Source organism: Mustela nivalis (genome assembly GCF_964662115.1).
Source record: "Mustela nivalis genome assembly, chromosome: 5".
NCBI classification, from domain to species: Eukaryota; Metazoa; Chordata; class Mammalia; order Carnivora; family Mustelidae; genus Mustela; species Mustela nivalis.
Genome location: NC_139024.1, coordinates 130,822,789 through 130,850,583, shown reverse-complemented (window position 1 = coordinate 130,850,583; position 27,795 = coordinate 130,822,789). Strand labels below are relative to the sequence as shown.

The following is a 27,795-nucleotide window of genomic DNA, read 5'->3' as shown; positions in this document are numbered from 1 at the left end:
AGATTCTTGGAAGAGGAGGTGGCTATGGAGGTGAGTGGAGATGGGAGTGGGAGGATTTCTCCCTTCACTTCCCTTTTTGTTTTTTCAAATCATGGGTTTTGAGGGGGAGGGAAAGGTTAACCAGACCATTTATTTTCCATCTCCCATCGATAAAATGTTTACCACTCCCCACTGGAAGAATTTAGATCTTTCGTTTGAATCTCCAGGAAAATCTCCCAAACCCAGACCACCACCATGTGGATTCAGCCATCTTCTGATTCACCTCCAGATTGTCTCCTCCTAACTGCTCAAGCCACAGGTTAAGGGCGAAATGTTCAATGCCCAAGCAATTAAGTGGGGAACACGTTTATCTAAGCAATTGCATGCAGCTCTGTATCTGCATACAGGGGGTCTCTCCCAAGCCTTTTCAACCTCAGCAAAACAAGACAAAGCCCCAGCGATCTGGGGTATATATCATTCATTCATTCCTGGGTTCAACACTCATGGCGGATCCCCACCAAGACAGTGGGAGAGCAAGGACTGGAGAAATCCTGGAAGCTGACGTCTGAGGAGGATTTCAAATTCAAGTCAGAGATGAAAGAAACATCTGGACTCGGTCCTCAGGTACATGCAGTATTCTGAACTGAGGCTAGAACCAGAGACCATTCTAATGAAAGGCCTCTACAGGTGGGCTCCGACTCAGTTTCGTGTATATTCATTCATAAAATAGCTCTTCGGGTCAACATGCAGAAGAAAACCATTGAATAAAACTGACAATGAGGAGAGGAAAGGGAAGCCAGAAGGTATGTGAATGGGGAGAGAGGAGGAGCCAGGGCAGAAAACAAAGAATCCCTCCCTGCCCTCCTTGCTGCCAGGGAGGTCTGAGGGACTAGTTTCCACCTGGGATCCCAAGTCCAGAACAAAAGCAGCGGGGCTGTGGCTGGGAAGGGAAGGGGGTCTTCAGCAGGCGCTTGCGGGTGCCAAACGATGGGGGCTAGCGCGCCCGCTGGCGGGGGGCACCTCGCAAGGCACTGTCCCCAGCCCGACCCCATGCGGACCCGGGTTCAGTGCAGCGTCCTGGGTGATCCCGGTGCCCTGGGGTTCGCGGGAGGCTGGGCCTCGACAACCCCCCTCCCCGCCCCCAGGTCGCGTCCCGCGCTTTCTGCTCCAGGTGAGGGCGCTGCACGGTGTCACTTTACCTGTGTGCAGATGGTGGTCCGGAGAAGCCTTGGGGCACGGAGGGGCAGCAGCAGCAGGAGCGCAGCCTAACGCGGGAGCGCATGGGCGGCAAGTCCGGTGGGTACTGCAGTCCGGACTGGGCCGCAGCACAGCACCCCTGCGCTGCGTACCCCTTCTCCCCCAGCCCCAAAACCTGGTCCTGGTATTGAGCCCTGCATCAGGCTCCCTGCTCAGTGGAGAGTCTGCTTCTCCCTCCCATTGAGAAAAAAATATTGACTTATTTATTTGAGAGAGATAATCTTTAAATTTTACTTATTTATTTGAGAGAGAGTGAGAAAGAAAAACATGCACACAGCAGGGGGAATAACAGAGGGAGAGGGAGAAGCACCCCACTGAGCAGGGAACCCCCTGCAGGGCTCTATCCCAGGACCCGGGTATTATGACCTGAGCTATAGGTAGACACTTAACTGACTGAGCCACTCAGGTACCCCAATGAATACAATCTTTAAAAAAATTATAATAATAATAATAAATAATATTTCAGATAGTATGATTTTTTTAAATGTAAGACTTGGTATAAAAACAGGATGACATACTCGTCTAATTATAGCAAAAGACTTTGATAAGTTTAGATGCAGTAGTACATAAAAAATTTAACTTCTTTCATTAACTGATAATTTAATTAGATTAAATTAAGAGACATCAAAATTTAGAGAATCTAATAGTCATGATCTATTAATACATGTAGCCATCCTGACCCCAAAACAATAGTCTTCAGTAAGTATATAAGCATAAGTTGAACATTTACACAAACAGGCCATTATTTAGGCCAGAAGTATATGCCAATAAATTCCTAGAGTTAAATATCAGGCTATATTTTCCAAGAATAAGGCAATAAAATTAGAAAACAATGACCAAAATATTAAATTCATATAATTGGAAGTTAACTTCATACCTAAAAAGAAATAATACAGCTAATTCAGAAATTTTTAGAATTACAGTACTTTGGAAATATCAACTCTCAAAATGATTAACAGACAGGTGGGGCTAGGGTGGAAGAGATCCATAGGGAACTTTGTGAACAGGCTCTCAGAAATCCCCAAAATGTGGTGTGGGAAACCCAGAGTAAAGAGATAAATTGGACCACCCTACCCCATGGAAGAGCACCCTGATCTAGGCATGTGGGATGGAGGACCACCCTGCCCTAGGTGTATGGGGTGGGTCATGTGGGGTGGGTGTCTCTATGATAAACACCTGTAACCAAAAAAGAATAATCAGACCCTAAAAAGGAGGTAAGCCATTGCAGCAGTTATTGATAGAGATGTTAAAAGGATTAAAGTTGCCTGGTTACCTTTTTATAAAAAATAAACCCTGAAGGCACTCATCATTAACTGTGTGGGGACCCCTCTTAGTTGTGAGAGCTTTTTCTATATATTCACTTGATAAACTTCTGTCACTTACTCACTCTCCATTGCCCACGAGATTCCTTCTTTGACTCCAAGAGACAAGAACCTAGCTCTCCCACATCATTCCCTAGAGTTAAGTATCAGGCTATATTTTCCAATGATAAGGCAATAAAACTAGAATAGAATGACCAAAATATTAAGTCCATGTAACTGGAAGTTAAATTTATACCTAAAAAGAAATAATACAGCTAATTCAGAAATATTTAGAATTACTGTACTATGGTAATATCATTTGTGAAAATAAGTGACAATAATTAAAGGTATGAAGGAAATCTAAAGGTTTAATTGTATTAATTCAAAAGAAAAACAAAACAATACAACAAAAACACCAAAGCATAAAACAACAAAACAAAACAAAAAGAATATAAGGCAAAACCTAAGAACGACAGCAGTAATAACAAAATATTATAGAAACAAACAAATTTTTGAAAAGATTTGGCCAATGAGTACTGGTCAGGAATACTCCGAGATGATGAAGATAAAATAAAATACTAAATGAAATGTATAAAAACTAAATTATAGACCTAAGAGACTGATTAAAAATGCTTCTAGAAAAAGAGTCTAATTTTAAGACAATAAAATTAATAGCACCATAGAGAAAACTGTATTTGTGACATAGGGGATCAATTAGAGATGATAAAGTATTTCCTTAAATATCAAAGATAACAATTAGACTCAGTGGCTCAGTCAGCTAAGCCTCTGCCATCACCTCAGATCATGATCCCAAGGCCCTGAGACTGAGCTTGACTCCCTGCTTGGTGGGGAACCTGCTTCTTCTTTTCCCTCTCCCTCTGCAGCTCCCCCTGCTTGCACTTGTTCTCTCTCTCTCTCAATAAATAAAATTTTAAAAGTTAAAAAAATTAAGAAATAAGCATCAAAGATTAATCCATAAGGTAAAAATATATATTATAGTGATTAATTAGTTTATATTAAAATTAAATATTTCCTTGCAATTAAGTACAGTGTGGAGAAAAAGTTAATAGACAACTGACATAGGAATGAACAATACTTAAAATATTTAAAACTGACAAGGAATTATTAGAGTCAGCCTCCATGATGATCTCTATGTATGTGCATATAAAACATCTTAAAATATTTTGTAGGAATGTTCTACAGGAAATTAAAGAGACAGGGAGATAAAGGGGGAAAAATATAGCTCAACTGGAAATGACTAGTTGGTTGCCACTGTGTTTTATTTACATTTTCCACCACTTTTTTGGTCAATGAAATTATTTTACATGTATCTATTATTATCTTGTAGGACATGTTACACTAATATCATTATTAATGAAGTTGAGAATAAGAATATGATGCCTCATTTCATCATAATTGTTAAAAATGATCCCTAAGCTGGTAAATGCAGGAAGCCAGAAACAGAAATAATAATTAGCACCAGTTCAAAAGCTTGTCCACCTGGAACCTGTAAGAAAATCCAACTAGATCCTGAAAGTAATGAGTGATTTGAGGAAACTGGACAGGGATATCGATTTCCAGATGCTTTTTACTTATAATGGCAATAGCAACTTAGACAATGTAATGGAAAAAAATCTATTAATTGGCAGTAGGAAAATTATTAAAAAAATAGAAACCATAAGCCAATGAACTTGGGAAAATTATGAAGAATCTACATAAACATTAAAAGAAATAATATATATTTGCCAAGGCACATTCACATTTAAAAAAATAAGTTGAAAGGGGAACAATTATGCCATAATACATATATCAATGTTTTTCATAGAAGTTTAGTATAAAAAATAAACATTTTAAATAATTTATTTGGAAATTGATATCACATATCTGAAAAACTTGGAAGAAGAAATAGATAACCATGACTAAACAAATGTAGCAGAAAAATGATTTACAATAATAGATAAAAGCTATTCAAAAATGCAGTGAATATTGGCCCAAGCTTAGAAAAATCGATAAGATATAATATGTAAAATGAATTCATGAATGAAAAATATTATCCCATTAAATCTAATTTGGTAAGAACTAATAATTTTTTTTTGCCTGAATCTGCTCTGCCTTTCATTAGGTGGGACACTGACCAAGCCTACTCAGCTCCTCTCTCATGCCCAGTAATAGTAAATTCAGGAACATTAATTACTTCTGGGATGAATTTTAACCACTGTGGATAGGATGCAGAAGCCAGTGGGTTAAACAGATTCTTTCTTGATTCAGGAAAATAATTCTGAGATGTATTCTGTGCATTAGGATTGATGCTCAGTTGTCCACAATCATAATCCACTCAGTCTGAACTCATATATGTTTCTCCTGGACCACTTATCTCTTCTCATTCTCTCCTCTTCCACGTGATCAAATCCCAAAATAATTATTTAGGTTGTGTATGCAAGTCCTGATTTTGAAGGGAAACTCAGTTACAGAAAGAGATGAAAATAAAGATACAGGAAAAAAATGGTGCACTTGCGTGACTCAATTAGATAAGCATCTGACTCTTGATTTCAGCTCAGGTTGTTATCTCAGAGCGATGAGATGAAGCCCCTATAGGCTCTGTGCTGGGCAAGGAGGTTGCTTAAGATTCTCTCTTCTTATCCCTTTCCTTCCACCCCTCACCTCCCATGCTGTCTTTCTCTTAAATAATAAGCACCGCTGAACTATCTTAGATTCTGTACCTTCTCTCCAGCCATGATCCTATCACTGTCTTTAACTCTTGAAAACTTCATTAGACAAATTAATGTGGTGAAGGAAGCAATACGAGAAAGCCTATTAATCTGATGAGCATGGAACTGAACAAACCCTATAGATACTTTACTTTGATTTCTAGCCTATCAATACCTACAGTGAGTCACATACACTCAAGATTATTGTTTTTATTGTATACTTCATATACTCATTAATTTTTGACTCGTTATCATTTTGTTGAAGTGTTAAACTATGGTAATAAACAAACTTTTAATTAACTTTTCCTCCTAGGATACAAATATAACTTGCACTTGAGCTTTAGCTAATTTTATGTTCTAAAATTGCCAAACCAAAAGATCAAGGTTTCTAGATTATTTACTGTATTTTCTACTATATAATATTGTTCTATCTCTTCTGTATAAAGAAAATGAATGCTTGGGGCTCTTGGGTGGCTCAGTGCATTAAAGCCTCTGCCTTCTGCTCAGGTCATGATTCCAGAGTCCTGGTATAGAGCCCCACATCAGGCTCTCTGCTCAGCAGGGACCCTGCTTCCCTTCCTTTCTCTCTGCCTGCCTCTCTGTCTACTTGTGATCTTTGTCTGTCAAATAAATAAATAAAATCTTAAAAAGAAAAGAAAAAGAAATTGATAACTAAATGAATGCTTTACTGAACAAATTAAATATGGCAATAGCATTTTATTTTATCATGCTTTACATATTAAACTATAATATTATATCACTGGTCTACAAATAATCTACTCACATAGTCATTTGGAAGCTTTTAGCAAAAGAATTCTTCCTCCTGATTGTAGTATAAAGCCACAGAAATATACAGAAGACTCCTAGGATAGAAAGTTAAATCCAGTTATGCGTGATGCCTTGAGTAGGACCTGACCTATGTATGTCCTGGGATGCACTAGTAACTGTTACATGTGATAGGATTATATTTAATATATACAGTTTCATTTACTTCACAAAGGAGATATAAATTTGAGAATAAAATATTTGATGAATCTATAAAGTCCTATCTCTTTGTAACCAATGTGGTAGAATTAAGATGTTAATTTGAAAAAAAAATTTCATTGAACACATACACATATTCAATTGTTTTTATATATATAAACAGCATTATTTATTTATGTAAATAAATGCATTGTCAGTAAAATCCATTTACTTATCAATCATAAGGGTAATTTTAAGTACAAAGAATAAGAAATATGTGAAAAGATTAAGTGTTCAAGAGTGCAGTTTGTGGTAATTAATACAATATGATAGGCTCATAAAAAAGATATATTACTTGAACTTAAAAGCTTCTATAATTAAGCGATGACCACTTGAAATTTGTAATTCGTCTTGCTGCAGTTTTTCCTTGCACTTATTGCCCTTCCCCAGTAGTTCATTAAGAATTTCTGTGAATGTCCTTATGTTTAATCTCATTCATAGATTCCACTGCTGCTCACAAAACAAAGCCAAAAAGAGAGGTAACTCTATGTGGCACTCCATCCACAAGCAATACATTCATAAATAATTAAAAAGCTCTCTACTTCATTTGTTACCCATTCAGCTGATAATTTAAATGAGTAACTGAGGCCATTTTATCAGCACTTTTAATAGAATGCGACTCAGAAAATTCACAGTGTAATTTAAGAAGAAATGCTCATGTATTAAGGTTTTTATTTTTTTTTAAATCAACAAAATAATTTTCAAATATTAAAAGCAAATGTCTCCTTTTCCTCCAAGTTTCCTTGCTATGTCAAAGTTATAAATAAATACATTACATCGTATTTTGAGTAGTAGATAAAAACAAATGTTTTGAAACTGTTTGTGGGTTGAGTGTCTGGGTTAACTTGTATAAATATCTGAACTCAATGTATTTAGACTTTATTAGATGGTTTTTTTGTAGACTATTTAAAAATACATGCTCAGATAATGACAACATAACTTTATTCATTTTAATAAATAAATTAATTTATTTAATAATGTTTAGATATTTATTTATTAAATTAATGATTTAATATTTAATAATCTAAATTTGAAATATTTTAAATTCTAAAAAATGTTTATTTAAGTAAATTGATATAGTTAATATAAATATTTAATAAATTATTTAATCATTATTATAATTATGCAATACATTATTTATTGTGTAATAATTGCACTTTAATAAATAAATGAATGTATTTTTTACATTATTTTATTTTATTTTATTTTATTTTATTTAGTTGACAAAGAGAGGGAGAACGCAAGCAAAGGGAGCTGCAGGCAGAGGGAGAGGGAGAAGTAGGCTCCCAGCTGAGCAGAAAGTTCAACCTGGAGTTCCATCCCACGACCCTGGGATCACCACCTGAGTCGAAGGCAGATGCTTAACTGACTGAGCCACCCAAATGCCCAAGGCTTTGTATTCTTCGCTTCTAAATATTGATGCTGCTTCATCTCTGGAGTTAGTAAATTGATGTTGAGAATTCATATCAAAGAATTGATAGTAGCTGTTAAACAGAAACATGTAATTTAGGGGAAAAAAAAGAACAGAAGGAAGAGAAAGGCCAAAAGTCAAAAGCACATTAATATAAAATTTAATTAGATAAATAAAGCTAATATTCCTGAAGGGGGCTAATAAAAGAACTGCAAAGAGCTGATAGGATTGGGAAAATTGTCCACTCCTGGTCATTTCATAATTTTAAACTATTCCTTATTAATAAATATACTTAGTTCCAGAAACACAACCACATAAGGACATTTCCACCAAGTTTCCTCTAACAGCATTTACAAATTAGACGTTCAAACAATGTAGTTCATTACATGTTGCATCTGTATCTTAAAGTTTAAACACTTTCTGTGACACATTTTCTAACAATTAAAATTTATATATATATATATATATATATATACCTTATCCCTAAATGAAACCTTTCTTTGTTTATTAGCTTAAATTGGTAAATTAGCAACAACCACAACAAACAGCTAATATCATAGAGATAGGAAAAATTTACCTTTTCATTCATTGCTATTATCTAAAAATTCCTATTTTATTTTTTTCTCAAGTCTGTCATAATAATTTTCTAAATCTCCTCCCTTATTCAATTTTTTTAGTGGAAATCTGTATTTCATATTTATTTTCTCTTCTTCCACTCTTTGCTCTAATAATTCAATGTATTATTAGATTTTCTGTTTTTCTCTTTATCCAGATATATCTTTTCTTTCTTTTTTAAATAATTTGATTTGCTGGCATTTTACATCAGTACATGCTTCCTTATGGATGTTAGAAATGTCTGTGGAACTACTAGAAGAATAAACTTTTTTACCATTAAGAAGTTTACAGTCTAGAGTGCCTGGGTGGCTCAGTTGGTTAAGTGTCTTCCTTCAGCTTAGGTCATGATGCCAGGGTACTAGGATCCAGTCCTGCATCAGCTGCCTGCTCAGCAAGGAGTCTGGTTCTTCCTCTCCCTCTGCCCCTCCCTCTCTCTCTCTAATAAATAAATAAAATCTTTAAAAAAAAGACTTACTGAAATCTGAGACTGAATTACTAAATTCAGTCTTAATATAAGACAGCTAAACAAAGCAATGATCACAACTGGAAAATTTAGTCAGATCATGGTTTAACATTTTTGGTTGACACAGGACCTCTTTCAGTAACAACTTTCCCTAAATATCAATTTCTATTTAAGGCAAAACATTTTGACAAGAAATCCAGATCCTTCTCATCATTTTCATATCAATTTAATGTGACATCCTCGGAGTATATAATCAAATATGTAATTATTCTATCTGTTGCCTTGTATATTGCCTGTATCTTTTTCAGACTCAAAGTTCCATTGAGGTAGAGTTTTTTTTTTTTTAAAGCAGAGATTTTTAAAGTGTTTGATATATACGAGATGCTTAGTAAGTGTTTACAAAACCTATGTATTTCAGAAGCCTTACATAGGCTTTAAAATAATGTAGGTGATATTAGTAGTCATATCAAACAATTTGTAGGTTTCAGTAATGTAAATAACTACATTTCTCAGAGACAGAGAAACATCAAATGATCTGGGTCCAGTAGGATAATGCTAGCATGTGTTGTAAATTCTCTTATATGACCTTATTCTTGCAAGAATTGGTTATGTGGCAGAAAAAAAGGTATCACTATCTTATACTTTATTATTTAAAGAGATTTATGGAAGTTGTTAATTTCTTACACTACCCTTTGTTTCAGTGGACCCAATTTCCGTGGTAATGGTGAGAGGAAAGTAGGCAATTTAGGCAGCAGCAAAAATCTCCTACAAGGCACTATAAAATAAGGCTGGTTCTAGATCATGGGTCTGTCCAAAGGGGAATGTTATGGGGTAGAATGGATTATGGATGAATTGTGCGCTTATAACTATAAGATTAATACTGTTATGCCCCAATAATGGGTCTATGATTAAAGGAGTGACTGATGTAAAGCGAAGATCAAGCAAAGCTTTATTTCATGCCAAGCATCAAGAATCTAACCGAACGTTTAGGGCCACACCTCTTATGAGAGAAGGCAACCCTTCGCTGTTTCACAGTCTAGCTTTTAAGGGCAAAGGCCATGCAGTCAGGCCTGGCCACGCATAGGTGACCAATGAGATTTTAACACACACAGGAAACTCCACAGTGAGGCTAGGTGACCAATTGAGGTTCAATTTACCCTAGTAGAGACATTTGACCCAGCCTATTACACCTTGATTAGGATTGGTGCCAAAATGTTCCCAAAGGGCGGAGGAGTGGGGCATACTCCTTAGTATCTAGGGAGACAATATGCAACCCCCCCCCCCCCCCGTCCCGCTGATTGATGTCTCCACTTGGCCTGACCCACCCTTGTATATGGGCTTTGTTACCTGGAGCTGATTTCCAGGACTTGTTTTTAAGTGAATCCCCTGGGGGAAGGGAAACAAGGACAGTTTAAGGGTTAACCTCAATGAAAGCCTCTTGCTAAAATATAAAAATATAAAATAGGTCCTTACATTACAACAACTCAGTAGGGAAAGTCCCAGTGTGGTGATAAAAGAAGTGATGTAACTTGCATTGCACATTTTATTTTTAAAACGTGAAAGTTGTGTTTTTCCCTGCCATGACATCATACTTTATCTTCATCTCCGTCTACTAGTCTAAAACTAGTTAAACAAACTCAACAATTTTTTAAAAAAATATTTTATTTATTTATTTAAGAGCAAATGCCAGAGAGAGAGAGAGGGAGAGAGCATGAGCAATATGGGGCTCGATCCCAGGACTTTGAGATCATGATCTGAGCCAAAGGCAGACACTTAACTGACTGAGCAAATGAGACTCCCACAAACTCAACAATTTTATAAAATTTTTATTTGTTGGGATGCCTGACTGGATCAGTCAGTAAAATATGTAACTCTTGATATAGGGGTTGTACATTTGAAATCCACCTTGGGTGTAGAGGTTTTTGAAAATAAAATCTTAAAAAAAATTATTTTTTTATTTTTTTATTTAAGTCATTGTATGGCAGTGTTGATCACTATATTGCACACCTGAAATTAATATTAACCTTATTTTAACTAACTGGAATTTAAATAAAAACTTTAAAAATAAAATAAAAATAATAAATATAAAAATAAAAAAGAGGAAAATTATTTGGCAGGCAATTTTCTTAATTGCATTATTATTTATTATTATCATAGTCTGTGTGTATTAGTGGGAAGTGGCTGGTATTACAGTGAGTTCCATATCTGTGTTACACTGAGGTCCATGTCTGTAGTCAGTCTTTTTTTTTTCTTTTAATTTATTTTCAGTGATCCAAAATTCATTGTTTATGCACCACACCCAGTGCTTCATGTAATAAATTCCCTCCTTAATACCCACCACTGGGCTCACCCAACCACCTGCCACCCTCCTCTTCAAAACCCTCAGTTTGTTTCTCAGAGTCCACAGTCTCTCATGGTTTGTCTCTCCCTCCGATTTTCCCCAGCACACTTCTCTCCATCTCCCAGTGTCCTCCACGTTATTCCTTATGTATTGAGTCTTATAAAAACTTTTATTTCTTTCCCTATTCTGCTTTGCATATGCTTACCTTAGATGTTAAAATGTAATAAACCTCTCCTGCCTGGAACATTTTCTTTCTCTGCTCTCATGATTTCTCATGCTCTCCCTGCCAACCCCACATGCCTTACAATATCTGGATATGACTAATTTCTTCCTGAGCTACTTTATTCTACTCTGCCATATGTTTGCCCTTCCCTCTTCTGTACCATAACTTCTATCCCCTGCATTTGTGCTTTAACAATACCTAATTCTTTTCACTACATCTGTATCTTTGAGGTCAATACTCAGTAGTGCAATCGCTGGGTCATAGGCTAGCTCTATTTTACTGGAAAGAAGGGCCATATGCACCCCAGTGTTCATAGCAGCAATGTCCACAATAGCCATTCTGTTGAAAGAGCCAAGATAAAGAAGATGTGATCTATGGATACAATGGAATATCACTCAGCCATCAGAAAGGATGAATACCCAACTTTTGCATCAACATGGATGGGACTGGAGGAGATTATGTAAAGTGAAATAAGTCAAGCAGAGAAAGTCAATCATCATATGGTTTCACTTATTTGTGGAACCTAAGGAATAGCATGGAGGACATTAGGAGAAGGAAAGGAAAAATGAAGTGGGGGGATTGGAGGGGGAAATGAAACATGAAAAACTATGGACTCCAAGAAACAAACTGAGGGTTTTTTTTTTTAAGATTTTATTTATTTATTTGACAGAGAGAGATCACAGTAGGAGAGACGAAGGGAAGAGATCACAGAGAGAGGAAGGGAAGCAGGCCCCCTCCTGAGCAGAGAACCTGATTTGGGACTGGATCCTAGGACCCCGAGATCATGTCCTGAGCTGAAGGCAGCGGCTCAACCCACTGAGCCACCCAGGCGCCCCCAAACTGAGGGTTTTAAAGATGAGAAGGATGTGGGGATGGGTGAGCCTGGTGATGGATATTAAGGAGGGCACATATTGCATGGGGCACTGGGTGTTTTACACAAACAATGAATCATGGAACACTACTCTAAAAACTAATGATGTAATGTATGGTAACTAACATAACATAATTTAAAAAAAAAGGAGGGGGACAATACCTAACACTCAATCTTTGCTAGTTTCTTATTTACCTCCTTTTTTTTTTTAAAGATTTATTTATTTATTTATTTGACAGAGAGAAATCACAAGTAGACAGAGAGGCAGCCAGAGAGAGAGAGAGAGGGAAGCAGGCTCCCTGCTGAGCAGAGAGCCCGATGCGGGACTCGATCCCAGAACCCTGAGATCATGACCTGAGCCGAAGGCAGCGGCTTAATCCACTGAGCCACCCAGGCGCCCCTTATTTACCTCCTTTTAAGAGTAAGCTCGTTAGTGGTTTTTTGTTTGTTTGCTTCTTTGTTTTGTCTCAACTAAAAGAAGAAAAATAATACACATTATTTTGAAAGCTTTTTGAACAGTGTACAAACGTTAGTCAAGTCCACAATGTCTCATCTCTTCTTCCTCTAACATGGCTAAGTTGAAAAACCCTTTATCTGGGAAAAGATCATTCTCCTGCCACCTTGTGTAAGATTTTGGCTTTAGCTTAGATTATCCTTTCTTTCCTTTTCTGAAAATAAGTTGAAAATATTAATAGCCTCAGTTTCTTCTTCCAAAATATGACTGCTTCTTTATAAGTGCAAAAGAAACCCATTTTGACCATAGTAAACAGGTTGGACCTACTTTTTTTGGCTCATTGTTTTAGTGAGATAAGTGGAGTGAAGATGACACACCATTTCCAAATGTATTAATAATTGGTAGACCATACTTCTAACTTGAAGTTTTGTTGCCATTAAACTACGACCAGACTCGCTATAATTACAGAGGTAAATTCTTTATATTTACTATACTTGAAATTACCATATAATACCAAAATAAAATTATGATTATGTGAAGAGTCTGTAATATTAAGAAGATGACTTTGAAATTATTGCTTATCTAAATGAAATTTCCCATTTTATAATCTTGTATAAGCTTCCGTTGTCATTTCCTATTTAAAATCTATTAGAAGGCACTCTTATTTTCCCTTAAGTGGGAAGTCAAATGTGGAACAAATTCATCCCAAAGGAACTGATTCTATATTCCACTGAAGACCAGGTGGCTTCCATGTGGCATTTTGCCTCTTGCATATTGTTCATCTCCTACAACAAATGGGGGTATGCTCTTTAGTAAACTAATTCAACTCAATTAGAGACATTGTCTTCAAGGGATAACCTCATAGAGACTAGAATCAGAATCATACTTTTGGGAAAATTGGGCCCAGGTTTTTTGTTTTGTTTTGTTTTGTTTTAAGATTTTATTTATTTATTTGACAGACAGAGACCACAAGTAGGCAGAGAGGCAGAGAGAGAGGGGGAAGCAGGCTTCCTGCTGAACAGAGAGCCTGATGCAGAGCTCGATCCCAGGACCCTGAGATCATGGCCTGAGCCAAAGGCAGAGGCTTAACCCACTGCGCTACCCAGGCGTCCCTGGGCCCAGGTTTTGATGGCTTCTTTCCTCAATCTTATAAAACCTACTTGAACTCTACTGGATGCCATAACTGCTTAAAAATATTTGGTCCCTTGTAATTTTAACCTTCCAGTATTCAATGCACCTGATCCATATAATATCCTATAGTATTTTTGTCAAATGAAGACTCTCAAAGTGTGTTTTTTGAGAGACACTTTTCAATTGGTTGCTTACATTTCTGCATTTATTATTTGTTCTAGACCATCCTTTGAAGATGGTTGTATTGAATAGACTTGGAAGACAGAAATAGTATCTTTTTTTAACTTAACTTGTTGTGTTTGCAAATATTATCTGCCTCTGTTTTGATTCTTCTTGTGGGAACTGAGGCTCAGAACTGATATATAACTCCCACCCTTACACACACACACACACACAAACACACACACAAACATACACACACACAAATACTGTTAATATTCTGGCTACCTCTATTGCTGTGAATAATAACCTATATTATTTCTGAACCATGAGTCTGCGTCTTCTATCAACACCCAAGAAACCATGGCAGACTCATACACCAGCTTTCAAATAAGGGAAAATAATCTCAGATGCTTTATATTTTTTGATAGTGTTACCTACTTCTGAACATATGACTGAACACATATAAAGCTGGAGCCATGACCATTTAGAGCTTCTTCTGTGGAAGAACTATGCATTCACTAGTAAACAAAAGTACTTTCATCTTTTTTTTTTTCCTCCTGGACACCATTTCCTCTCTCATACTGTTGCTCAAATTGGATGGAGTCTAAGGCCCTTTGAGGAAATTTTTGTTTAATGACTCAAAATAAAATAGGAAGAGTCTAAAGTGCTAAAAATTATTCTAGATAAAAGGTATAAGATCATGCCAGAAAGGATAGTAATTTTATCTAACAACTGCCTGTTCACCCCTTATTTGTCCATTATCTAATCTCCAAATTCCTGACTAAATCCCTTTTGTAAGCCAGAATGTGAGCTAAAAACTCTGATTTTAAAAAAGTTTTCATTTGAAATCCAGTTAGTTAACATATATAGTTGTATTAGTTTCATGTGTACAATATAACATATAGCACTCAGTGCTCATCATGACAAGTGCTCTAATTAACCCCCATCACTTATTTAATCCATCACTCCTTTCAGATCCCCTCAAGTAACCATCAGTTTGTTCTCTGTAATGAAATGTCTGTTTCTTGCTTTGTTTCTCTTTCTATGTGTTATTATTTTCCCCTTTGCTTGTTTGTTTTGTTTCTTTTATTCCATATATGAGTAAAGGTATTTGTCTTTCTCTGACTGACTTATTTCACTTTTAGCATTATACTGTCTAGTTCCATCCATGTTATTGCAAATGGCAAGATTTCAGTCTTTTTTATGGCAGAATAATATTCCACTGTATATGCATACCACTTATTCTTTATTTATTCATCAATTGATGGATACTTGGGCTCTTTCCATATCTTAGCTTTATAAATAATGCTGCTATAAACATAGGGGTGCTAGCATCCCTTTGAATAAGTTTTCTTATATTCATTGGGTAAATACACACCAACAGGATTGTTGGATCACAAAGGACTTCTATTTTTAAATTTTATGGAAATTCCATACTGTTTTTAAATATGGCTGTATCAGTTGCATCACCACCAATAGTTCACAATTGTTACATTTTCTTTTTTTTAAGATTTTATTCATTTGACAGAGAGAGATCACAAGTATAGAGAGAGAGGAGGGAGCAGGCTCCATGCCTGGCAGAGAGCCCAATGTGGGACTTGATCCCAGGACCCTGAGATCATGACCTGAGCTGAAGGCAGAGGCTTAACCCACTGAGCCACCCAGGCATCCCCCACAAGTGTTACTTTTTCACATCCTCTCCAACACCTTTTGTTTCTTGTAGTGTTGATTTTAGCCATTCTGACAGGTGTGAGGTGGTATCTCTTTCTAGTTTTGCTTTGCAATTTCCTGAAGATACATGATGATGGACATCTTTTCATGTATCTACTGAACATTTGAATGTGTTCTTTGGGGAAACACTTGTTCATGTCTTCTATCCATGTTTTTATTGTATTATTTGTTTTTGGTTGTTGACTAAAAACTGGATATTAAGTAACACACAAGACAGGTTTCCTTGAGCTTAACTTTTATTTGCATGAGTATTATTAACAGGAAAAAATATGCATATGTGTATGCACAAGTGTGTTTATGTATACATCTACCTATCTATCCTCTATCCCCTGTCTTCTAATTGTGGTAAATCCTGTTAGGTGGGGAATGGGATAGTCTGAAGAAATATGCTGCTGGATATGTTGGGTAAGCAAATTTAATTGCTCTCAGATGCATTGGATATAAGTGAATCACTCAAATGAGTTATTTAATATTATATAGAAACAAATTAAAATTTTATGTACTTGAAAATAATAGGTAGTTAAAATAATTTTTGCTGTTTCTTGTTTTTGTGTCTTTTTATGTTTGTATATACTATGGTGTGAATGTTTATGTCTCCCAAAATCATATTATGAAATCTAACTTTGGAAGTGATAGTATTAAAACATAGGGGCCTTTGGGAGGTGATTATGTCATAAGTGGGATTACAGTCCTTTTAAAGGAGACCCCAGAGAGTTCTTTTGATTCATTCATCATGTACGTTTACAGTGAGAAGATAGCCATCTATGAGGAAGTGGGCTCTTCCTGGATCTGCCCATTCCTTAATCTTGATCTTCTCAGTTCTAGAACTGTGAGAAATAAATCCCTATTCTTTATAGGCTATTAAGTCTATATCATGTCCGTTATAGCAGCCTGCATGCAGAAGGACACTATGACCTAAAACGAGAGCAATAAATATAAAGTTTCAGTAAAGTCAGTTGGTACAATGTTTTTTTGCTTAGAGAAGACATGCTGCTTCATGTTAAACCTTGATATTGGATATGTTTCTTGAAGGGCCACTTCTTACTCCTTGTGTGTTTTCCACAAAGTCCAGGATGATGCCTTACATAAAGGTAATATTTTATAAATACTGTTGGAAATATATACTTCTCTAAAATCTTATTTTGCCTACAGATTACTTGGATCCACTTTGCCTTGTGTAGAATATTTGAAATATATTAAGAACAGAATGTCTCTCTAAATAACATTTAGAATCATCATTAGTTTATGACTCCTGACTCATTTGTTTATGCAGTGATACTTACTGCAAGAACACTGAAGTTTGTAATATAATTTTTGAATTAATCACCAAGCTAGTTTATTATAACTTATGAAAAAATAATTTCTCATGTTGGTTTAATTCTGCTCTTATGTTATGGTCATCACATTTTCATTAAAATAAAGTAGAAAATAGAAGTAAATAATAAATGAAAAATAAAAAATAATAAATAAAAAAATAAAAGTAAAACTCTTGTGAAATGTTAAACTTTTCTTACTTATTTTGTTTTGCTTTTCCTCTACCATGCTGGCAAAGCTGTACTTTGCAGATAGATACAATTTTCTAGTTGCTAGGTTTGTTACTTTTGCTAAAATTTTCAAAATATACGAAGTTGAATAGTCATGGATTGTTTATTAAACTCCTTATCTACACATATAAATATAAAACAATGATGGTGACCTGGGTATTTCTAAAATTGTATTCTGTTTTTCCATATTATGTTTTACAATGTAATTAATAAAGATTCTGCATATATTAACACCCATCCCCCTCTATCTCATCTGTATGTCCATTACAGAGCATGTATGATTTCTATTCATTGCTATGTTGAGGTGAAGAGATTGTCTGAAGTAGTCCTATATTTATGCAGGTAGATCTTAAGCTACGGTGCTCTTGTTTATTTGCTTGTTCGTGATCAGTATGTCTGAAAGAAGGTAACTATTGCATCAGGTATGACGATTAAAAAATATTACTGGTGCATGATGATACACTGTGATGAAATAGGTAAGTTGATTCATGATTTGTTAATTAAATTAGAAAAGAAATTCCTTTGGATTTTTCCTTTATTAAGAGTTTTTTTTTTTTATTAACGAATTCCTTGGGATGTTTTTTGTGTAATATATATCACATGCCTCAACCTTTAAATTTTAATGTAGAAAAGAGTTATCAGAATAAGCCTAGAAAATATTGTTATGAAATATTTTTGTTCTGTTATATTATGTTAATTTATGAAATAATGGTAGTTATTTTTATTAGCATTTCCTACTTTCCACATGCCCTTACAGATGAGATATCATGTTTTTCCCACTCTTTTTATCGTGGTTGTTATATTCTTCATGATCAATAACAATCAATGAAAATTCATAACATTAATTTTCTTTGGGAAAGTGATATTTTAGCAAGAATCCATGACCAAAAATTTTAGCTGTTGTTCTTCCAGGAGATGAGACTATCAATGTTCCCGAAATTTCAAGAAATAGAACTTACGAATTGTGTTGGTTGATGTTTATTGTCTCTGAACTTAGAGGTGCATAATTCAATTTAAAATTTATTTGGGGGAGCCTGGGTAGCTCAGTGGGTTAAAGCATCTGCCTTTGGCTCAGGTCATGATCCCAGGGTCCTGGGATCGAGCCCCGCATCAGGCTCTCTGCCTAGCAGGGAGCCTGCTTCCTCTTCCCTCTCTCTCTACCTGCCTCTCTGCCTACTTGTGATCTCTATCTGTCGAATAAAATAAATAAAATCCTAAAAAAAAATGGAGTGGACCTTAGGGGATTGCTTATCTGAAATTGAGGGACATCATAAAAAAATAAAAAATAAAATTTATTTTGAATTGAAAACAAGATCTTTTTGAAGTTTAGGCATCCCACTTTATATCAGGCCTCCAGTACATTCTAATTTATTTATAGAAAATATCATAAACATGAATGTCACTTTTTCTATTGCATTTATACTGAAACTGCAATGACTCAAAGATGTCAGATCTGAAAAGCACTACCTTTCTATAATTTCTGTTTCCTAGGAGGAATGGTTATACCATTTTAGCACAATTATCCAACAGTGTTCAAAACCACCATGAATTTTAAAACATAGTTATTACACCCTTAAAATCAAGTATGGAAATGTATAAACAACCAAATCTCTATCTGTAAATGAAATACTCCCACACAGACGGGTTTTAAAACTTTCTAACTTAAGGAATTTGGTAGCACAGATACAGGGTAGTAGTTTCAGTGCCTACAGTATACTTTCAGGGAGAGAGTAATGTAGGCTCTGAGTCCCTTTCTGCCTAGAGATGACCTAATAGTGGTTCTGGCATTGTTTGTTTGATTTTGAAAATACGTTTCTGGGCGTCATTCAGAAAATGCAGAGTTTGGCAATCTATAAAAATTAAGGATGATCTTTTTGAATGTTTGTCTTTCACTACATCAAATTAACATAATTGGACAGAAATTCCACTAAATTAAGCATTGTTAGGAAACGTGTAAATTGGAGCTGCTCAAATTAGTTGCTCTTTGAACTATGTGCTGTTGGTTCCGGATTAGATAAGGAGTTTGAAGGAAAACCTAAATCATTGCTTCCTTTTTTGAGAGAGTCTTAGCATATTTTCTTAAAATTAGCTGAAATAAACAATGTGTTTAGTCGCAAAGTGATTTGCATTTTTGCACAAACTCCCTATCTCCTTGAGAATTATAACAAATATTTCATGAAACATCATTGATCTTTACTTTGTTACACTGCTGTAAAGTACATTCAGAGCTGCCAGTTAAAAGTGTTAGTGTTGAGATGAAATGTAATGCATTTTTCTTCACTTCCATGCAAATGAACACAGTAATTTATTAAGACACAATGAAGAAAAAAAAATTTACAATGAGTTCCAGATTTTAAAACTCACTTGCCATTCAATCCAAATTGTGAGTTTGATTGGTTACCGAACACTTTATAATGCACCCCCGGTAATTTTACAGAGATTATTGTTTTCTTACCAATTCTTGATTATTCTGTCTTGCAATGCAGAGAAAGCTAACTAATTTAAAATAAACTTCCATTAAATTTGATTGTTATAATCTTAAAATTGATTTATTTCCATATACAGAGTTTAAAGTGTTCACAATTTACATTAAATATATATTCTGTGTATACCTTGGAAAAATCATACTGAAAATTGAGATTAAAATGATGTTGTATATAGCTGCAAGAAGCCGCCTGTCCCATTTCATCTTACTATATAAGTTGTGTCAGGTAATTTATAAAATCCCTACTGCATAACAAATCTATTTTTTGTTGGAATGGGTAGTAATGTTTCTTCTTATTTCTAAATAAGAGTCGGTCTATGAGTGCATCTTCAACTGTATTTTTCCTAAGTGAGTTCATGGTCTTGAACTGAGAAAGCTCAGAACATTAAACATCAAAATAATATATTTTGACATAATTAGACATCAAGGAAATGCAATTAAAATGACACTGAGATATCACTACACACTTACCAGAATGGCTAAAATAAAATATAATGACAAGACCAAAAGAAAAAAATATACCATTTAATGATACACAATGGCAAGTTGTACCATAACTTAACCATCTCAGACTAGAGTATTGTTAAATTCGTTTTTCTAAGCAATGTTTTGGGTCACTTACCACTTTTCAAGGATATAAAGTGCTATCATTTTACTTAAAACTGTGAAATTTGGTCAGATTTAAATTTCAATTTATGTTAAAACATTCTGTAAACTGTTTTAAACTTTGACATTTGTTCCCTCTGTTCAGTGAATAACACTATATCATATTCTGAAAAATACACTAATTTTCATTTTGAAAAATATCCCTTTTTCCTCTTATGGTAATTATTAATATGAATTAATAGTAGAATTTGATATGGTTCCATATGACCACAAATACTTTATTGTATAGTATCAAATTTAATAATGAATATAATGTACTTCTTTGGACAATTTTTAAAGACCATTCTACTCTTGAAACAAAAAAATGGAGACGCACTTCTTTAGTTCACACAAATTTCATTTTGTTATATATAACCTCAGATAAATTTCAACAAATCTTAATTTATTAAAATTATGTCTTCTTAAAAATCTCACAGAAGAGTAAAACCATCAAAAATAAAAATAAACACACACAACACACACACATCACCCATGTATTGGCAAATCACAATTGCTGTAACAATACATTAGGCATTCCACAGTTAAGGGCTATCAAAATTTCCATCAGTGACATAAAGATTTGTATCCAAATGGACTGATTTTCCAGAATCCAAGAAAAAGTCCCCTAGGGTTTATTTAAAGATAAATATTTGAACAAATACTTCTTAAATTTAGGAAATTCAGAACATACGATTAAAGAATATTTGCAGTGCAGACTATATTCAATCCTTCCTTCAAAATGTGCCTTTGAGTACATAATTCTGTTTTCTCTATCTAAATTGAGCTGTCCTCCAAGGAAGTTTTCTAAAATGTGTATCTCTGTGTGATAAATGTTCTAAGACCTAACATGCTTCATTGTATTTTTACTGTGCTCTGAAATTTAATCAATAATTTGGCTTGATGTATAATATCTAGTTTCAAATATCTTTTCCATCTATACAAACACACAGCTCTTTCCTTTATATGGTATTACTATTGAGAATTCTGCTGTCAGTATTATTCTTGTACATTTTAGGTGATCTGTTCTTCTGTTGGGCATCATTTATGCTCTTCTCTGTTTTTGATATTCTTAAAACTCACCATAATGTATATGAGTGTTTTTTTGTGTGTGTGGTTTTTGTTTTGTTTTGTTTCTGATTTCTCATGTTTGGCATCATTTTAAGTCTGGTATCTTTTATCTTTCTTTAATTCTCCAAAATTTATCTCAGTACTTATTTAAATATTTTCTTTATTTTTTTTTCTTTTCTGCTGCATTTGGGCAGAAGTCATTAATTTGTATGTTTGTTTGTTTTTCCCAACTCATTTATTCATTTTACAGCTATATTCATCTTAGTCTCCATTTATTGTATTCTTTATTTCAACAACTTTCACTTAATTTATATTCGCAGTATAGTATCTTTCTTTTCTTTGTATATGTATATCATTATTTTATCATATACTTTTAAGCTATTTTTTAAAATATTTTATTTATTTATTTGACAGTGAGAGATCACAAGTAGGCAGAGAGGCGGGCAGAGAGAGAGAAAGGGAAGCAGGCTACCTGTTGAGCAGGAAGCCCAATGTGGGGCTTGATCCCAGGACCAAGAGATCATGACCTGAACCAAAGGCAGCGGCTTAACCCACTGAGCCACCCAGGCGCCCCTTTTAAGCTATTTTTTAAAAGTACAGTCATTCTTTTTTTTTTTTTTTTAGATTTTCTTTATTTATTTATTTGACAGAGAGAGATCACAAGTAGACGGAGGGCAGGCAGAGAGAGAGAGAGAAGCAGACTCCCTGCTGAGCAGAGAGCCTGATGCAGGACTTGATCCCAGGACCCTGAGATCATGACCTGAGCTGAAGGCAGTGGCTTAATCCACTGTGCCACCTAGGAGCCCCTAAGCTATTTTTTTAATTCCCCTTCCAATAACACTTGGATTGCCATATAAAGTTAACCACATCATCTTTTTTAGGTAAGTAATTGTACTTTTTATGTGCATAGTTATTTTGGTCCATGAGTTCAGCTCCTCTTAGGATCATCAAATCTCTGTAAAGTCTGGGTAGGGTAGGATTTTCTAAGCAACAATAAAATACATTGAAACCTGGTAGCTTAATTATAACAATGTTTTCTTTCTCAATCATTCACAATAGTATTACATTCTGAGTAGCTTCCTTCTATTTTACAGCTATACTGTTTGGAAAAACTTGAATTGTGGTATCACTGTGATAATGTGAATTGGGTTTTTTCAGAGAATCGGGAACAGAAAAAAAGGAAGATATTCTCCAGTGCCAACTCTAGAAGTGACTATTAAGACATCTGTCAAAATATAATTGAACAAAACTCAGAAATGCCATCTCCAGTGAAATACAAAGAAGATTATATATAGTTCTGGGCACACACATCTCATTTGACCCAATGATGTACATCAATGAAAGACTGAAGGCCAATCACCACTCCATGGCAGAATTTAAAAATAACTTTACTAATGAGGCCAAGAATTCAGAATCACAAATACTTCAGAACTAATAATAACTGCCTTCACTTGATGTTATTCTATAAGATAAATCCTACGATCAAGTTTCAATTTTAAATTCTTACAATTTTAAATTCTTAAATCCTTATGAAGAAGCATCATTTGGAGGGAGCAGTTTTCATAATTTATCATCCATCAGCCTTTTTTTAAAGATTTTATTTATTTATTGGACACAGAGAGAGAGAAAGAGAGAGAGAGATCACAAGTAAGCAGAGAGGCAGGCAAGCAGGGAGGGAAGCAGGCTTCCTTTTGAGCAGATCCCGATGTGGGGCTGGATCCCAGGACCCAGAGACCATGACTTGAGATGAAGGCAGAGGCTTAACCCACCACCCACGTGATGAGAGAGCCACTCAGGTGCCCCTCATCCATCAGTCTTAATTGATTGGAGGAAAATGTGTGGAGGAATAATGCCTTAGGGAGCTAATCTCTCTAAAGAATTTTCAAGTCTTTACCCCTTCAAGGTTTTTGTACAGTTCTGATAGCCTCTAAACATCCAGCTGATTTCTACAGTGACAGGCCTGTTAAAACCTGTCTTCAAACCAGGAATAGAGCTTGAAACATACCAGTCAAGAGCACCTTTGAATCTTTTAAGGAATTTCTAATCATTTCTTTGTTTTTGGTTAATATCTGAAATAGTTCCATATTACACTTGCATAATTTCTCCAGAGCTGACATTGAAGGAGGCATTCAGTTCCAGCTAGTTCCATATTTTGGCAAGAACTATACTTCTATATTAAAAAAAAAAACATATTTTAGGGCGCCTGGGTGGCTCAGTGGGTTAAAATCTCTGCCTTCGGCTCAGGTCATGATTCCAGGTTCCTGGGATTGAGTCCCACAGTGGGCTGTCTTCTCAGCAGGGAGCCTGCTTTTATTCCTCTCTCTCTGGCTGGCTCTCTGCCTTCCTGTGATCTCTGTCAAGTAAATAAATAAAATTTTTAAAAAAACATATTTTATACAAGATATTCATGTTTATTAACTAAGATATCACAATACAAATAATACAATACAGTTGCTCTTTATTAATACCTTCAACCAAGATAAAAAAATATGTCATATTTTCTCCAAAAATTTTATATCATCTGATAGGTCAGATATATATAAAATTACATTTAAAGTTTTAAAAATATCAGCAAATATTTTCATTTAAATGCAAATTTGAAAAAAATCTACTTTTCCAAAAACGACGTTTAATCCTATTTTTTTTGAATTTTGTTGACAACTGATAAAATGTTTAGCGAGACTATAAATGTCAGATCGAAAAAAATGATTAATAGATGTAGGTTCAAATTATTATGTTCCATTAAAAATGATTTAGTCTTTGATGAACATCTGTTTGGTAATATGTTGTATCCAGATATAGTAAATTAATGACATATATAAAATTATAGGGAAATGACACCTTCCGTTCCATTATGAGTAGAGCTTGTAAAATGCTATTTGTCACAACCTGTCATCTTTTCATTATGTAGCATTATGTAGCATTTAAAAAAATGTAAACTCTTCACTTCGAAGTCTTTTAGAAATCTAAAATATGACTCTCTATGGTTTGTGTTTCCATATTTCTTTATTGCCAGTCTGAACAAATCCACATGCTTTGATTCAAAGGTAATCAATTTATCTAATTTGGAAAAATGATATTTAGTTTTGTTCTCTCACCCTTAGCAGGTGGTTTCATTTTAGCACACTTCAGAGTTATAATTTCATGCTTATTAAAAACATTTATTATGATCTACATAGATGAATGAAACTTTTATTTTATTAAATTATTTGCCAAAAAATCTGTTATTTTTAAAAATGTATTTCCTTTGAAGGGTTATTTTAGAGCGTTCAGAGATGATCTAGGAGTGTGGTATTACGCAATTTTTAGTAGGTATGAAATGGTTATTTATATGATTGTTTCTTTAAGGCTTATGTATATTGTCCATTATATGCTATAAAATATTTTGAAAGTAAATTTAAGGTATGTTTTACATAGTTTATTTTTTGGAAAAAAATATTGAAATGACTTATGAAATTCAGTATACTCTTAACATTAATTTATTTTGAAATTTACCAGTTGTCTACTGAACCTATTATATAGCAGATATTACTTCAGACTACACTGGTAAATGAAATACTTGGCTTTGTAGAACATTTATTTTAATGGTAAGACAATTAAAAGCTATAAACCTTAATAAAAATTGCATAGTGCATTCAAAAATGATGAGTACAATGGGGAAAAAGAAAAATTAGATCAGGGTGAGAAAAATCAAGGTTGCTAGGCAGGGGTTGGGGAGTTAAAATTTTTAATAAGAAGATAAGGGTAGTTACAATGAAGCTGACAATTGAACAAAGGTATGGAAAGGTGATGAATTTGCCCAGAACTATCAGCAATAAGGTCACTCCAGAAAAAGGAATTGGCTATCTTGAAGGCCATAAGGTTGGATCATACCTGGCATATCTGAGGAATAGCAAGGAGGCCACTGTGAGTGACTGAAGAGTAGCAGGGGAAGAGGTCACAGATGTTAAATGAGTGGCTAGATCATGTAAAAGCTTAGAAGTCATTGTAAAACTCTGGCTTTTATATTTGGAAACTTACTGTGTGATAGAATTTCTGCTAATAACTGAGAGTTCAAATGTCCATAAAATTTCAAGGATTCTTATTCTAGTAAGACAGAATAAAGAAAGAGTTCATATTTTCACATGGTGTAACAAATCCTCGGAGATCCAAGTGTAGGAAGCTATGGGAGCACAGAAGAAGGCACTAAAATCTCACCAATATATTTGATGACTGTGACTATATATAAATTTGTATTTTGTAAATTTTTTATAGTCATGGAATCACACAGTATATACTATTCATTGCCTGGCTTTTCTTTTCTCAGCATCATTACTTTGAGAATCTCCAATTGTAAATAGTTCATATTGATGTGGAATAGTAATCTCTTTAATGAATAGATCATAATTTGTCTTTGCTCTATTGATGGACATTGATGAACATTTCCACTGTTTTCAATTCTTAAAAATAAAGCTGATATGAAATTCATATACAAGTCCTTGTATGAACATAGGGTTTGTTTCTCTTGGTTAAATGCCTAGAAGTAAAATGGCTATTTGTGTAACTGCAACATATTTTGCATTTAAAAACATTTTGAAACTATTTTCCAAAGTGGTGGTATCATGATATATGCCAAAAAGTGTTTAGATTTTTTGTTGCTTCCCAATCTAGCTCAGACGAAGTACAATTGCCTTTATAATTTTAGCCATTCTAATAGATATGTAAGCATGTCTCATTGTGATTTTAATTTGTATTTCTTTAATGTCTAAATGTTGAGAAATTTGTCATGTGCTTATAAGCCATCAAATCCTTTTGGTGACATGTCTCTTCAATAATTTTCTTCACATGTCAAATTGGATCCTCTGTTTGGTTATTAGTAAGGTTTTTTATTTTAATTCATTTTTTAATAATCAGAGTAGTTGTCCATTATCAGATATATAATTTGCAAATCCCTTCTCCATCTTTACGGTTTCTCAATGGAGCTTTGATAGCTGTGTCTTTCAAGAAATATGCTACTTCTTTCCTGGTACACGGATGTATGACTAGAACATTATCACTGTAGACCTTTGCCAAGAAAATCATGGCTTAAGATATATGTAGTCTGTGGTTGTTGGGAGTGTTCTGTATTATCAAGCATATCTAGTTAGTTGATAATTTTGTTCAAGTCTTACATATCTTACCAATTTGATGACCATCTGTCTATATAATCTTAAAATAAGGGTGTTGAAATTTTTTCCATTTCGCTTCTAAGGTAGAAGTTATGATTTTGTTCTTAGTTTTTCCCTATATATCCCCAAATCTGTTATTAAGTATTAAAAGTCAAGAATTATTATACTCCCTGATGAATTCATCCTTTTACTCTTCTGTAATTTTGACTTGATCTTTATGTCTGATAATAAAATTTGCATTAAAATCACTTTTCATTATCTTGATATAACCACCAAAGTTATAGTGTGATTAGTGTTAATATAGCATATTTTTCTCTTACTTTTTAAAGCACTTCTATATTTAATCCTGACAAAGAAACAAAACAGATTTTTAACTCTGGAAGCATCTTTCTAAATTAACTTTTTCTTTTTTTTAAATGAAGCAGTAGTAATTTTTGTTAAGGGACCAAAACTGAAAGTAGGTTTAGAAATTTATTTATTTATTTAGTAAAATATTTTATTTTGTTTATTGACAGCAAGAGAGAGAGAGAGAGAGAGAGAGAGAGAGAGAAGAAGAAGAAGCACACAAGCAGGGGGAATCATGTGCAAAGGGAGAGGAAGAAGCAAGCTCCTTGTGGTGCAAGTAGTCCCATGCAGGGCTGGATCCCTGTACACTGGAATCATGACCTCAGACAATGGCAAACATCTGCTTAAACAACTGAGTCATCCAGGCACCCCTAGAAAATTAAAAAAAAAAAAGACCTTTTAAAAACATTTTGTTTCTTTCTTTTTTTTTTTTAAATATTTTATTTATATGACAGACAGAGAGACAGGAAGAGGAACTAAAAGCAGGGCAAAGAAAAAAGGAGAAGCAGGTTTCCCACTGAGCAGAGAGCCTGATGTGGGGCTCCATCCCAGGACCCTGGGATCATGACCTGAAAAGAAGGAACACTTATGGAGGAAGCCACCCAGACACCTCTTTTCTTTGTTTTTAATATATGGCAACTGATGCTTCCCAGCCACGAGGAGCATATTACCCATTGATTAAATCTTTGATAACAACCGATTTAAAAAGGTGTGTAAATATATACTTACTCAGATTTATACACTTTGTGTTTTCTTCATAGTTTGGGGCTGGACCCCATGGTCACAACACTGCTTCCAGTCTTTGCCTTCCCATCTTTTGATACCAGGTATTTGGTCAGCAAAGCAAATTAGTATCAAAATTAATAAGCCCTTGGCACCATATCTCTGGAG

The 27,795-nt window shown here is 34.6% G+C and overlaps 1 long non-coding RNA gene across 1 annotated transcript; it reads left to right on the top strand.

Annotated features, from left to right (window-relative positions):
* LOC309865621 lies at positions 1–27,270 on the top strand. The gene is made up of 3 exons (XR_014312203.1): positions 1–30; positions 16,703–16,761; positions 27,089–27,270. It is a non-coding gene; the product is annotated as an uncharacterized lncRNA (long non-coding RNA).
* Positions 27,271–27,795: the final 525 nt, after the last annotated feature.